General features: G+C 38.6%; 1 long non-coding RNA gene across 4 annotated transcripts in view; it reads right to left on the bottom strand.

The window, feature by feature from the left end:
* LOC146080721 (uncharacterized) overlaps positions 1-14,233 on the bottom strand; it is a 65,572-nt gene extending 51,339 nt beyond the window's left edge. For 2 of the 4 annotated variants that reach the window (XR_014474964.1, XR_014474962.1), the window contains exon 1: positions 13,725-14,233. This is a non-coding gene — a long non-coding RNA (uncharacterized LOC146080721). The remainder of the gene's footprint in view (positions 1-13,724) is intronic. The other 2 variants (XR_014474965.1, XR_014474963.1) reach the window with 2 other exon arrangements.
* Between the last annotated feature and the right edge of the window lie 97 nt (positions 14,234-14,330).

The following is a 14,330-nucleotide window of genomic DNA, read 5'->3' as shown; positions in this document are numbered from 1 at the left end:
ATTAAGAGGGGAATGGAAACTAGGGACTCAAGGGTAATTATGCCACTATATAAAGCATTGGTGAGACCTCACCTAGAGTACGGAGTACAGTTCTGGGCCCCACACTATAAAAAGGACATCATAGAATTAGAAAAAGTCCAAAGGCGAGCAACAAAGCTTATTAGGGGAATGGAGAATTTAAGCTACGGGGAGAGATTAAGCAATTTGGGACTATTTACATTAGAAAAGAGACGTTTAAGGGGGGACATGCTCAACATGTACAAGTATATCAAGGGCCAATATAAGGAACTGTCACATACCCTATTTTCTACTAGAAAGGAATCTAGGACGCGAGGGCATGAGTATAGATTAGAAGAAAAAAGATTTCATTCAGCTAGTAGAAAGAATTTCTTTACGGTCAGAAAAGTCAAACTCTGGAACTCTCTTCCCAGAGAGGTGGTAACGGCTGGCTCATTAAATGCGTTCAAGGCAAAGTTGGACAAACATTTACTGGAGAAAAACATCCATGGGTACAAATAAGAAATATAATTTGTCTGTAAAATACCAGAACCAACCAAATCAGCAATGGATATCTATACCAGGTTGAACTAGATGGACGCAAGTCTTTTTTCAGCCTTACCTACTATGTAACTATGTAACTATGTAGCACACCTTTACAGCATAAGACAGCACCCCTTTACAGCACAGGATAGCATCCCTTTACAGCACAGGACAGCAACTCTGTACAGAATGACAGCACCCCTGTACAGCATAGGACCACAGAAACACCCTGTACAGAATCCCTGTACAGCACAGGACAGCAGCACCCCTGTATAGCACAGGACAGCTGCATTCCTGTACAGGACAGCACAACCCACCTTTAGACACAGCACAGGCCAGCATAGGAGCACAGCAGCACCCTGTACAGCACCCCCGCACAGGACAGCAGCACAAGACTGCATCCCAATCCAGCACTCGCAGACAGACAGCCAAAGGTCTGTCCTCTACCCTCTCTAATGCTAGAGTAAAGTTGGTGCTGGATCTTATATAGGATCCAAAACCTAGTGATAATCCGACAGCGGGATGATTTTGTTTTGCATCAATCTGGGATCCGCGTGTGGTGGGAAAACCTGAGCAGGACTCGGATGTCACCTTGGATCGGGAAGTGTATTGTGGTTCAGATCTTGAAGAGCCAAACCCGCTCATCCCTAGAAGCTACAGATGGGCCTGATAGATTACTGGAGCTATAGGCCAAAAGCTTTATAGCTGATTGGTCCCCTTCTACTTCTAGTGTTATTAGCTTTGCTTGTTATTCTAGTCCCAAGGGTGTAACTACCATAGGTTCAATGGGTTCCGTTGCTATGGGGTCCAGAGCTTAAGGGGGCCCATCTTTGCTATGTAAGTAATGTTTTACATACATTTATCACTATCAGTTGCTAAGGGGGCCCTTACAAACGTTTTCTATGGGGCCTACAAATATCTAGGTACCAGGGCCGGATTAAAGCAGGGGCAAAAGGGGCCAGAACCCCTGGGCCCCCCTCTAGCAAAGGTCCCCCTGTGGTTGGCATGTATTTATAAAAAAAAAAAAAAAAAAAAAAATTTTTATAGCTAAAGGTTTTGTGCATGGGAGTGGGGTAGTGTTGCAGCTTCACCTATCTGCCAATGTGACAATGATTAATGGTGCTGAGCATGGAGTGCCAAGGCACACTGACCGCACAAGTGTGCAGTGCATTACTGGGAGTTGGATAAGCCCCATGACACTTTGCACAAGAGGGCAGAGGCTGAGAGGTTTGTGGTGAGCTCTGATTGGTGGAGCTCATTACATGCCTCTCAGGCCCATGGAGGGAGGCAGCAGCAGCCTAGTCATGGGAGGGTTTCTCAGAGGCAGCACTGGGACTGTGAGGTCTCATACAGTCCTACAGAGTAAGGTGCAGAGTAACCAGGCTTTTCATGTGATATATATCTATATAATCTCCCCCCCCCCTGCAGTTACCCATTGACAAAGTTTATAATGCCTTTACTTTATGTTTTGACAGTGTAATATTCTCCTATGCAGTTTGTGGCCAGTAATGACAAGTGCAAAGGGGGCCCCCTGTCTAAAGTGCCCTGGGCCCCCCGAAGGCTTAATCTGGCACTGCTAGGTACGCCTCTGTCTAGTCTATATGTCTAGTCATATGCCACACAGTAGAACCCCCTATACATCTTATGCAATATAGTAGAAATGCACCTTAACTACATAATGCAACACAGAGAGTAATGGGAGGGGAGATAGCGGTGGGACAGAGAAGAGAGAGATGAATGAGAGTAGATAGAGGAATGAGTTAGGATTGAGAGAGATCAAGGGGGAAATTTAATAGGATGAGATTCATTTACACTGCAAAATCCAACTGGTTTTGCAGTGTAAATGATTGCTGCTTTAAAAATAACTGGAGATTTCTTACCAAATCTCTCACTTTCTGAATCTCATCCTATTAAATTTCACCCCAGTTTGAAAATACACTTACTACCCAGTGGGGCAGATGTATTAAGCCTGGAGAAGAGATAAACTGGAGTTAAAGTGGTGATAACATGGAAGAGATAACGCACCAGCCAATCAGCTGTGTTTGAAATATGACAGTTGGGATCTGATTGGCTGGTGCGTTATCTCCTTCCACTTTATCTCCAGTTTATCTCTTCACCAGGCTTAATACATCTGCCCCAGTGTCACTTGTGAAGATGCAGGCTATCACCAGTCGCAGCATGCAGCACCCTTCTGTACCTAGCTGACACCGATGGCAGGATCTGGGAGCATCCAATCAGCTTCTGTGTTTTCTTTAGCACTCAATGCATCCAGACGGCAGCAGCCTTTACAATTAATTAAAAATATCCATGGCAAAGCACTGACTCTGACTGATGAACGGAGTGCTTACTCAGTGCAGTGCTCGCAGATTATGTGGCAGAAGAAGCAATGCAGAGGTCTTGGTGCCTCCTGAAATCTGATACCTGGGGCACACACCCCCCTATCCCCCTGCTAGCTGTGGTTCTATCTGTGTGTATGTGGATGCATTCCATGAGTGTGTCTATATGCATGTATATGTACATTTATGTCTGAGTGTTTACATATATATTCAAGGTCTGTTTGTCCAGTTATGCGATAAAAGAAGGAGAACTTTTAACCCATCTCACAATGTACAAATGATTATAAAACTGAACTGGGGATTAGGTCTACTGGTGACACATACAAAAAAAAAAATAATAGACACTTGGGCATCCATCTCATGGGTGTGTTGGAAGAGCTGCTAAGAAGCGTATTAGTTTTAAAATTTTGGCAGTTACATTCAAAGCATTGATAAATTAATAACTTGAAGATTTACCCCTCTGCAATGTATAGGATTTCACGTAGTTTATCTGTATATATTTATTATTAGTTTCTTATATAGCGCATACATATTCCGCAGCGCTGTACAGAGAATATTTGAACACTCACATCAGCCCCTGCCCCAGTGGAGCTTACAATCTATATTCCCTACCACATGTACACACACTCACAGACATTCTAGGGTTAATTTGTTGGGAGCCAATTAGCCTACCAGTATATTTTTGGAATGTGGGAGGAAGCTGGAGTACCCGGAGGAAACCCACGCAAGCAAAGGGAGAATATACAAACTCCGCACAGTTAGAGCCTTGGTAGGAATCAAACCCATGACCTCAGTGCTGTGAGGCAGTGATGCTAACCATTACACCATCCGTACTGCCCCAATATACAAACACACACACACAAACGCACCCCCACACACATACACACAAACGTACACGTGTGTATAGAACGAACACCCTGCAACTTTAGCTAAAACCCTTCAGTATATGAAAATTGTATCGTAATGTTAATACTATTCAGGGGCCCATTACACCAATCTCAGTCGAGCAGATTGAACATGTCTTATGATATAAACATCAGCATCAGCCATTGCCATTGTTGCAAGATTTAAACAAACTCTACTGTAAACTGTATTATGTAGTTGTCCCATTGCTAACCAAATTGCACATAGGGTACTTATGTAGTATCCGGGCGCCCAATTAATATATGTACGCTTGCAGAAGGAAATCGCATCGCATCGCATGTCCTGTTTTAGTGGCATGCGATTCCACTAGTTTATATGCATAGAGTACTGATAGATGTTTGTCAGTTACCGTAGCTCTGCTTTCTGAATAAGCTTAAGCTACAGAAATAGCGTAGTCAGTCAGAACTTGCGTAAGTTCTCCCGGGCACTCACTCTGAGGTGATTAGCTGACAGTGATGGATGCTTCTCAGCGTTCTCACAGTGTAACGGTGACCAGTGTGCAAGGCGCAGGCATGGCAGGTGAGCAAATGTCCATGTTCACCCTGCCTACATAAGAGGAGGAGGCTATGCTATGTATTCTTGGGCAAAGGAGCTGACGAGTGTGCAGTACTGCAAGAGGGAGCAGTGCAGTACAATGGTCTCATGAGGGAGGTGTGCACCATGGATCTGTTGTCCCAGCCGCAGACACAAATTGGAGGCCCTGGCATGGTGGTGGAGGTAGATGAGAGCCTATTTGTGAAGCGTAAGTACCATGTTGGGAGGATGCTGCCCCAGACAGGGGCCTGCTTCCTGACCACTGTTGAAAGGCGAGATGCCTACCCTGATGGCTGCTATAAACGCTCATGTCACTCCCGGGTCTGTTATATATTCTGACTGCTGGAGGGCGTATAATACCCAGAAAATGCAGCAAGCAGGCTATGAACATTCCAGGGTCAATCACAGGTTCAATTTTGTGGACCCTGACTCAGGGTCCAACAACCAAAATATTGAGCGGATGTGGGGGGCCTGCAAATGGAGAAATAAAAGGCACAGAGGCACCGCAAGACACCACTTGGAATCATATCTACAGGAATTCATGTGGAGGAAGAGTTTGGGAGCTGACTGCCAAAGTCTACTTCAGTGCCCTCAAAGTGACTGCTTTTTTATACTTCTTTAGTCTTTTATTATTGTTATTATTTTTCATTAGATTTTTATTATTGCTCATATATGTGATTAATTATCCTTATTATTCGTAATCATCTTTCTTATTGTTCATATATGTTATTATTTATTATCTTTTATTTATGAATCATTACAAAGTAAATTCACAGTTTAACGTTAACACGTGTCCACATTACTGTGTCAGATGTATTGTATGGCTGGTGTGAATGTGTTCCTAAAACCCCCCCCACTATCCACGCCACCCCGAAGCCTGGCTAGTGCAGCGGAACTCGTCCTCCCGACCTTTTCATACCCCAACTATCCACGTCGGTGTGGAGTTTATTTTATATAGTGTATCGAGCACACGCGGAATACACTATATTAAATCAACTCCACGCCGACGTGGATAGTGGGGGTATGAAAAGGACGGGAGGACGGGTTCCACCGCCCCTTGCGGGGCTCACTGTGCTCGCGACGTTTCAGGGTGGTGTGGATAGTGTGGGTGTGCAAAAACAAACCCCAAAAAATTGCATGGGTGCTTCCACAATGAAGCACCCATCACATCTCATAGCATGGTTGGCCATACAATGAAATATTGCATCGCATCGGATTGCACGGTGTGTACGGTGCCGTGGGATCCCATGCAATATTTCATTGTATAAGCACTCTTGAACACTTAATATTAACTACATGGGTGAACATACAATGAAATATCGCATCGCATCTACATGGGTGACCATACAATGAGATATCGCTTTGGATTGTGCTGTGCGATCCCATGCGATATTTCATTGTATAAGCACTCTTGCGCACTTAATATTCACTAAAGGTACATCTCATCGCATCGCATCAGATCTCACAGCACCATACACGGCGTGCGATCCAATGCGATGAGATTTCACTACGGAGAATAGCCAAATACTGGGTGCCCGGCTACTACATAAGTACCACACATAGACTTGATTGTATTCTACATCACACAAAACTCTAAATACCTACAATGCAATCACATTGCAATCAAAACTAATTTGCTCTCATTCCTCATTGCACGCACATGCAAAACTAAACAATTCACACATTTCACACACTGCTAACCACATTGCACAGAATCAACCTTCCTTGCCTGCTACATTTAACTGCTTGAAGGGGTTAAATGCCTTCTGCATCCAGAACAAACTCCCAAGTGATACATTCAATCTCTTGAGCATCTGGATTCTTCCCACTGTAAGCACTTCTCTGATTTATAAATGAAATCCCAGAGATGTTTATAGCACTGAAAATGCCAGAGCTCCACTTGTCACATGGAGGTCCAGAACAGAGGTACAGGACTGCTGGGAAATGGCTCATACGGCCTTGCTGTCCAACATGACTGCTGTGAAAGTAGGAAGCAGGAAGTGGGGCTGACATACTGTAGTGTAAATGCTGTGTAGTTATGATAAATTCTGGCTCACAAGTACTGTAGTGTAAATGCTGTGTAGTTATGATAAATTCTGGCTCACAATTAACGAATCACTGACTTTTCTCATCTCTACCTGAGACTCATTTAGCACTGATTTGCTGTTACAAAGATACATTTTACACTAGTCATCATTAGTATTATTTAATGATTCTCTTTTTCATAATATAATCACAATATATCACTGTGAACTAATTAAGTAGGCCTTCCTCTGTCTTTTTGTGATTCTGAGTAAAAAATAAAAAAGAGCCATGGAATCAGAATCAGTAAATACAGCAATTCATGGATCCTTCTGTAACTTACACAAAGCCAAAGACATTCATTTTCGCTGATGTGCGTCCTACAGCAGATATGTAATTATTTTAGATTTGCAGGTTACAAAGTTTTCTGAAACTCTTCTGCCTAACTTAAATTTAAAAAAAAAAATGTTTATCAGCTTTATTGGAGCAAAATGAATAGTTATTTTGAATGATAACAATGCTTTTGTATCAAACTTAGAGAATTCAATAATCACAGTTTCGTACACACAAAATATCTAGCATTAGCATTGGTATATTCAGAGTATATCTAGCACTTGTAAGTAAGCCCGCTTGAAGCAAAAGCTAGTCTGCTACCTTGTGCCTCTGTATTTGTGCATGAGAGAAAGATGGCAGTTTTTCGGAAACACACAGACACTAGACATATATATAGATCAGGGATGGGGAACCTTCGGCCCTCCAGATGTTGTTGAACTATACATCCCAGCATGCACTGCAACAGTTTTAGTAGTGTTGCAGGGCATGCTGGGATGTGTAGTTCAACAACAGCTGGAGGGCCTAAGGTTCCCCATCCCTGATATAGATGATTAGCATTCGTATACTCAGAATATCTAGCGTTAACATTGGCATACTCAGAGAATATCTAGCATTAGAATGTTGTCATGTTTCTGTGACATTTCTTGTCAGAGTTATAAAGCCACCTATGTTGTTATTTTTTACTATTCTGTTCCTTATGCTATTTTACAATTACCCTTTTTAGTCATAAAAAGGTAACAGTATAGTAATGGTACTCAGTGCCATTGAGTGCACAAATGAACGTCCACCTCACAAGATTCCATTAGCGTGGGGATAGTGGGCAATCATATAAATAGTGGGCAAGCATATGTGGGCAAGCATGCTTGCTAGTGGGCAAGCATAAGTTGGTGACCAAGTCCACCTACTGGCCCACAGGTGGAAGTGGTCACCAACTTGTTTGTTTTTACAACACAGAGCAGCCCTAAGGATACCCACGCCACAATATATGCTTGCCCACTATCCCCGCGCTAAAGGAACCTTGTGAGATGGACGTTCATTTGTGCACTGGAAGTCGGTTCCACGGCTGCAGCGACAAGGAGACTACCCCCACGTAGTACAGCTTTGAAGGATTGAACGCAGCACCTAAGCGGAAGATTCAGAGATGGGAGTAGAGGAATTTCTCTATCCTGTTCTCCCAGTGTGAAGTGTCTGTTCAAGCATATAGACTGACGTTGGGATTACAATCCTTTTTTATTTTCATTTTTCACTTTTTATTTCTTAAATATGCCGCAAATCAATTTTATGGAAATTGCTGTATATGGATGAATAAAGTGTTTGCGGTTTTTTACCTATAAGAAAAGGACTTTTATTTGACATCTACCCAAGCGCCTGTTATTCCAGACTCCTAATTACTTTCTGTATCATTACATTTTTGACTGGCAGATTGAACCAGTAAGGCAGTTCTGGACCCTGGCTGCTGGGAGGGGCGTTTTTTTAAATAAATCACACACCATCCCTCTTTACCCGGGTACACTTTTTTGCTTACAGTGCTTAATATTGGTGAATAAAAGAAACTATATAAAATATTTATTTCATAATAACAGTGACTTTTTTCAAAGTACCAAAAGCATTAACAGTGTCTTAAATGAAAAATATATATATATATATATATATATTTTATATAATTAAGATGATATTAGTGTTTAAATTTAGCAACAGCTGTCCTCTGAAAAAGCAAACTCATCTGACTCTCTTTGAACGATCTATTTATTGACCAGCACGGTTACAGTTAGTTATCTAATTGTTTACATGCACACAGCAATTTTATAATGTCAAAGTTAAACTACATTAATAAGAATGACTTCTAGGAAACATAAAAATATTTTCTTCACTGATAGTAATTGCTATCTTTCGATACTGGAATCAATTCTAATCAACATTTATTTAACAGCTTCTGGATGCTCACTTCCATACTAAAATTCAAACATAGACAGAAATTAAAGTTACTTCTGACTGCCATATATAAACTATGTACATGCAGTCTAACAGGTTGAGCAGTTTAAAACATGATCATTTTTTTTTTGGGGGGGGGGGCACATTTTATTATGGGATAAGTCACAGATATACAGATATATATATATATATATATATATATATATATATATATATATATATATATATATATATATATATATATATATATATATATATACAGGCAGAAATACCGGCACTCGCAGGGAGAGAAAGTCCATGCCAGCCTGGGTGCACCAAATACCTGGAAAAACCAGGAGATATACTGTGGAACGATTCCGGCACTCACAGGATTTATAGTTGCAGAAGAAAATAGACTAAAAAGTCTTAATCTAGGCAGTATATATTCAAATCAGATATTCTTATGCCAGCTTTAGGGTGGTAACAACTGGGTCAATGCTCCAGTTGGCAATGACTGCACTTGAATCTTGGTGCTTTCCGCCAGGACAACTAATCCCCTCCTGAAATAACAGTTTCATTACCTTATCAAGTACAGTAAGCTATAAAATAAGCAAGTTACATGAAAGGATCAATCAACTACATTAACCCCATGAAGTCTATTTGATAAGCATTTGGTAAAGCAATGCAATTAATGAAGCATGACCTCAGACATTTATTAATGTACATATTTACTAATTTCTGTTATGTTTAAATCTACTTTGCAAGGTGAACAATGAAAGGAGATTTGCCTATTTACATTCAATTGCTGTTAAACAACCTGGAAGCCATTTTCACATTTTAAATATATATAAATGTAACTTGTAGATTTAAATGTGCTGATAAGTTTCAATTAAATTATGCAAGATATATGAAATTGGCATATAATAAAATAAATCTTTGAATTCCAACATGTTTTTTTTTTTAACCCCACCATCTTTGATCTTTGTTCGGTAACTAATGTATTAGTTAATACAACCACATACAGTATATCTGCTATAATGATTTTTATCATAACATAATTGTGCAATATCATATTAGTTTATTATACCCTTTTGATATCTATTCGGCCAATATGATGCCAATTTATTATGCCATAATGCAACAATATACACCAAAATTCTCATTAATGTTGTAAGGCTGGTTGAAATGCTACTTTAGTAACTGATTGAAATACTGGTGCAGATCTAAAACTAATATGAGTATATCAATGTTTAAAATCTGCATTTCTGAGGCTGCAGTTTATGTATTGCTTTTGATCTTCTTTTATGTTCTAATTAAGAAGAGTGGTTGCAAACACTTAAAGCAGCATTGCAAGTCCTCGATGCTTATGTGCTCTGGAAAGGAAACAGCCTGTCTCTGGAGGAGTTTCTTTGCAACAGGTGCACCCTAGTGTCAAAACTGCTGAAAAGAGAACTCAATACAAACAGCTGCCTGGATTTTTTTTTACATAACTATTAGAGTTATCCATAAATGAACCCAATTATATATTTAGTGTTTAGAAGAGAAATACAATAATGTATGCAATAACTTTGTTTTACCTATTACAAGCACTTAATAAAAAAGCATGATCATATACCTAGAGCTAACAGGGTACGTATGTACACTAAGTAACATAAAAATAAGGCTGTGGTGGATGCTGTTTTGGATTTTACAAGTATACGGTCACATAGACTACACTCTTGACTTTAGATCATTTTAGAGATCGAACTTTGACAATATTTTTACAGTAATATATTGATTTAAAATGGCAAGAACCTAGCAACAGCAAAATAAATTATTATGCGATGTAACTTTATCTTTATTGTATTGTGCATTGCATTAAGTCAGTACAATATACACTCCACTTTAAATTTACTATGCAGTGCAAGGCATTCATTGTCTATTGGCATTGAAAACCATCACTGTATCACTGTATGTGTTTCTCCAAGTAATAGTCAGTGACACCAAATGCTCATCTTCTCTAGAAACTATTAATGTCACAAATGCCAATCATCCATGCATGTGACTTAGGTGGCCAGCAATATTCCATATACAGTGTCAGTATTGCTCTTACTTCTGTGACTCATATTACTGTAGTGTTATTCATTTATTTTACATTCTTATGTGTTGCAATTCCATTTAAATTACTATACATGTGGTAGATTCTCAATTTGTATCTATTTAACAATCTTTAAATACATCATATACTGTAACAAGAAACACTCCACCAGTAGTATGCACTATGTAGTATGCCTACGTCAGTAAATAAACCTGAGATATATATATATATATATATATATATATATATATATATATAATGAATTTACAAGACTCACAATTAAAGTTTAAATGGGATCTATCTTTCTATATATCTATTTCTCTCTCTCTCTCTCTCTCTCTCTCTCTCTCTCTCTCTCTCTCTCTCTCTCTCTCTCCCTCTATCCATCTATCTATACCACTTTTTTCCACGACATTCATTGTCCCCAAGAATTGCACACCTGCAATCGCCATTTTCAAGTTGGGGTGCAGTGGCCTATGATCAGCACTCACCATAGTAAACTCATACAATTTAACACATAATGTGGTTTTTGTTCATTAATTGAAAACTATATTAAAGCTTGCAGCCCATTTAACTGCACTATATGCAGTATATATATATATAGAGAGAGAGAGAGAGAGAGAGAGAGAGAGAGAGAGAGTATACTTATATGGTGTGTGTGTGTGTATATATATATATATATATATATATATAGACGAGGGTTTGTTCGGCACTCCGGACGACCAGATTAAGCACCGCGGTGCCTTCCTCCGCAAACAATGTAGAAAAGAAGGACCAGGAGCTTATGGTAGGGCTCCCAGAAATAAGGCGGCACTCACGGAATTAGTTTGAAGCAAGTTAATGTATTAAAGGTGACACATGGGTGTCAGTCGTCGTGTCGACGTTTCAAGGCCACGCAGGGCCTTTTCATCAGGACGTGCAGGGGTGCACAGCACTTTATGCACCCCTGCACGTCCTGATGAAAAGGCCCTGCGTGGCCTTGAAACGTCGACACGACGACTGACACCCATGTGTCACCTTTAATACATTAACTTGCTTCAAACTAATTCCGTGAGTGCCGCCTTATTTCTGGGAGCCCTACCATAAGCTCCTGGTCCTTCTTTTCTATATATATATATATATATATATATATATATATATATATACACACACACACACACACACACAAACACACACACACACATACGTACACACAATCGATACTGTAAGCAAATATGTTTATATTTATATAAGTATGCCAATATCAAAGGTATATGTAGAGCCGATGTGCTGATATTCAGGTCGTCTCCACAGGAAGGAGCTAATAACCGTTATCTTCAAAATAGCTACTAAATTAAATCCTGAAAAAGGTGCTTATATCCTGCAGAGTCTGCTAGGAAACGGGCTAAACCCATTACGACAGCGCCCTCTCCCACACAAACTGTGTATGAACCTGAATACTCTACAGTACGAAAAAAAAAATTCTTCTATTGGCTTCAAACATTGATTTAATCACACATCAGCGCTAAGTGTCTGCTTTATTAGTAATATTATTGTATATGTTTACAGAGCACAGCTATCTCCTTTGGTAATATTTAAAAGCGGTTAGGGGTGTTAATGACGAGCATCTCTTTGATGCAGAAGGTTTTGGTATCTGGATGAAGATTCAGCGATTAACAATCACACTCTTCACTGATGAAATCAGAGCAGGAGGACTATAATGTTAACAGGCATTTAAGGAAAAGCTTCTCGGTATCTTTGGATTTAAGTTGTTCATGCATCAAACAGAAAAACTAATGCTGCACAGATGGAGGAGGCACATCTGAATATGATTAATACACTATAAGAAAAGTACGTGGTCATAAATAATGCTAATAATACAAGTATGCCTCAATTACATCGTTTGACTAATTTGTGTATAGGTAAAATCCGTCTTAAATTGCACGATAAACTAGTACCTGATATTCTGTGTGTTCATTATTATATAAATGCTTTGAGTATCTAAAGTTATACTACTTTCATGCGAGGATTTAGTTATATACCATTTGAGATAACTTAGCAAGCTAATAATATATATATATATATATATATATATATATATATATATATATATATATATATATATATATATATATATATATTTAGAGTGAAAAATAATAAATAATTATTTTATTAGTTTTTCAAAAAAAACATCATTAAATTAAAAGTTTGGTAAATCTTTAAAGTTTTAGTGTAATGAAGTAGAAATCACTGTGTAGCGCTTGTTCCACGTGTACTTTGTAGTTTTTCAATGCAGAAAACTCAGCTTGGTGTCAGCTTGGTGTCAAATTATTTAAAAATTATTTAATTGTAATAAAATGATGGGAAAAAAAGATTGCACGCTAAGAATTTAATGAGTGACGTAACAGCTGAATAATGTACCCGAAAGCAAACCCAGCAACATACAGTAATCGCGTTTGCAAATTAAGTCTAGAATTATCCAAAACTTTTTATCGTCTTTTCTTTCCCCCTATAAGACATACATAAATATTTGGCAGTCTGTATTAATTATTTTCTAAAAAGACATACAAAATCTATAATATTTATTCATAATATAGAAGCATTTCCCCCCCTCTAAAAATAATTGCACCACTTCAAAGAAATGCAAGTCTTTGCAATATATTCCAACCCAGATTCAGTTTTTAAAGACATTTGCATTAATTCAGACATAAGTCATAAGATACATATTGTGACCTATTTTTATTAAACTCGCAGAACTTTGCTAGCAAAATTTGACATGCAGATATTAAAGAGCCATATATCAAGTATATTATATTTATGTGTCGAATAAAATATATTGAAATTCCAATAAAATACATACATGCATTTGGATCAGTTAATCATAAATATCTAGTAACTATATTTTATGCTACATAAAGTATACAGTTACTAAGTTATTGTATTTAAATGCTCATATTTTACATTGTATTAAAAGTAAACTCACTCAAACACGTAATACAAATACATCTATGTAGCTAAAAATATGACATAATACAGTGAACTTAGCGGAAGCTTTGGGATATACTTACCTTCAGTGCTTTGCCAAATCTGCCTTATTGTATAAGTAGGAAGAGAAGATGTGTAATTTCCAGAGTCTCCCTCACTGTAAATGTAACGGGCGCTCTATGCTAATTCCGGCCAATTGATTTAGCTGTCTCAATCAAGTGTCCGAAGCTTTAAGGCTAAAGAGAAATATATGATTAAAACTCTGAGACAAAGAGGAATGTTTTATTCAGATACCATAGGCTTGTATTGATTCTTACGTAGAAGCACTTAAATATAAATGTGTATAGCGAAATGGAAGACGCATTACTGTCTTAAAATATCTGATCTTGATTTTTAAGCAATAATGAAAATTAGACAGGTGACTGAAGACGGTCATCCTTCTGGGGAATGGGTATTAAGATTACCAGTTCATGTGCATATTGTCCTGAGAAGTCGGGAAATCTTCCTGGAGATTCATTTATTAGTCCACCGACACTTATTTTATTTTGGAAGAGTGCACCTCCTACAGGCCACATCGGAGATCTCTTTTTGTGCGATGAGAGAAATCTTAGGATATGTAAGAAAATATATTGTACACCGGTATATGCTCAATGTGTCGTGTCCTCGGATACACTTTTGTATATGTATCG

The sequence above is a fragment of the Crinia signifera genome, chromosome 5, assembly GCF_055691185.1.
Source record: "Crinia signifera chromosome 5, ASM5569118v1, whole genome shotgun sequence".
Lineage (NCBI taxonomy): Eukaryota > Metazoa > Chordata > Amphibia > Anura > Myobatrachidae > Crinia > Crinia signifera.
This window is presented reverse-complemented; position numbering and strand designations above follow the sequence as displayed.